At 37.3% G+C, this 1,562-nt stretch overlaps 1 long non-coding RNA gene across 1 annotated transcript; it reads right to left on the reverse strand.

Moving 5' to 3' along the window:
• Positions 1 to 636: 636 nt before the first annotated feature.
• Positions 637 to 1,194, reverse strand: LOC132111036 (uncharacterized). The gene is made up of 3 exons (XR_009424716.1): positions 1,060 to 1,194; positions 890 to 958; positions 637 to 691 (listed from the first exon to the last, which is right to left on the reverse strand). It is a non-coding gene; the product is annotated as an uncharacterized LOC132111036 (long non-coding RNA).
• Positions 1,195 to 1,562: the final 368 nt, after the last annotated feature.

Below are 1,562 nucleotides of genomic sequence, written 5' to 3' on the forward strand. Positions count from 1 at the left end.
ATCTGCAATAACATTTTTGCCAAGTATGTTTGCAAAAACAAAAAAAAATTCTATCTTGAATTTGTTTTGTTTAAAAATATTTACCTGTAACTGAGAAGTAATAACTCTAGAATACAGTTTTAGTGAATAGAGAAGTTTTGGCTTGCAGTACTGATTTGGAGAGAAAGGGGTTCTGGGGTAAAAAGAAACACGGTTGAGAAACACTGTTTTAGGTAAAGGCAGGCCCAATTTTACAGGGGTATTAAGAATTGAATATGATTTTTTTTTAATTATTATTTAAAAAATAATAATAATAATAAAGTAAACAGGAAAAGTTTGTCCGAACTCAACTGGTTTTGCGAGAGAATGCAAAACTTTCTCAAGGGAATGCAAAAGTTTTGAAAAAAAAAAATCCTCCCACATCAAAAATTTTTCACTACCATGTACTTTTAGGGGCTCTGTATGAATTCAACAAATATCTGCATAAAAGTTCTGTTGATTCACAAACAAATACCCAATTCTTCCAAACAGCAAAGCTATAAATCTCAGCAGTCATAGAAGCGTCACATCTGCTGCTGATGTGAGGAGCTCATGCACTGATCTGTATCATGAATCATTATTTATGCAGCTCAGCTTTTGTTTCGTAAAGTTCACCCAGCGGCTAATTTTGTGTTCCTCTGATGGCAGCGTAAGTCACTGAATCATCTTGATCCTGAAAGAACAGCACAGAGTTTCTCCGTCAGTGTCTGAACCACAGACACATGTTGATAAAGCTTCATTTATCAGAGATTCAGATTCAGAAATACATCTCAGCAGTGTATAGACGAGAGAAGCTGCTGTGCTTTTCTCTGAATAGGACTGAACAGTAGTCAGTGATGAAGAACAAGAGAATGAGCTGCTGTCTACTCACTTTGACTGATTTCACTGGCTTTTTACTGGAAGAAGAGACTTCAGAGTAAGTCACATCATCTGTCTGCTCCTAAACGTTTAACACAGAACAGACATGTGTGTCACTGTAATGTGTCAAATAATATGAGATTATAGACCAGAACTGAACGTTTAATGCTTTATTTGACTCACATTGTCTCTCGCAGCAGCAGGAGTGGACATGTTGATCGTCTCATACGTCACTTTATCTTCATTCTCATCTTTGACCTTCAGACAACAAACAGTTCAGACTGAGGATTCACTCTTTATTGAGCTTTAAAGACAGAAATCAGATCTAAATCACTGGTATTACTGAACTCACCACCGATTCACCAGTCTCACTTTTATTACCTGAAAACAACGTGCCTCGTATTAATGATGCATTTTATGATGAAACACATGAAAAACACTGAATGCTAACAATGCTAATGACGTGCCCAACCCTGCTCCTGGCGATCGACTGTCCTGCAAAGTTTAGCTCCAATCCTAATCAAACACACCTGAAGCAACTAATTAAGGTCTTCAGCCTCACTTAAAAATTAAAGGCAGGTGTGTTTGATTAGGGTTGGAGCCAAACTTTGCAGGACAGTCGATCACCAGGAACAGGGTTGGGCACCCATGAAGTAGAATCATTAAAATTAAGGATATAAATTTGG

This window comes from Carassius carassius, chromosome 30 (genome assembly GCF_963082965.1).
Source record: "Carassius carassius chromosome 30, fCarCar2.1, whole genome shotgun sequence".
NCBI lineage: Eukaryota > Metazoa > Chordata > Actinopteri > Cypriniformes > Cyprinidae > Carassius > Carassius carassius.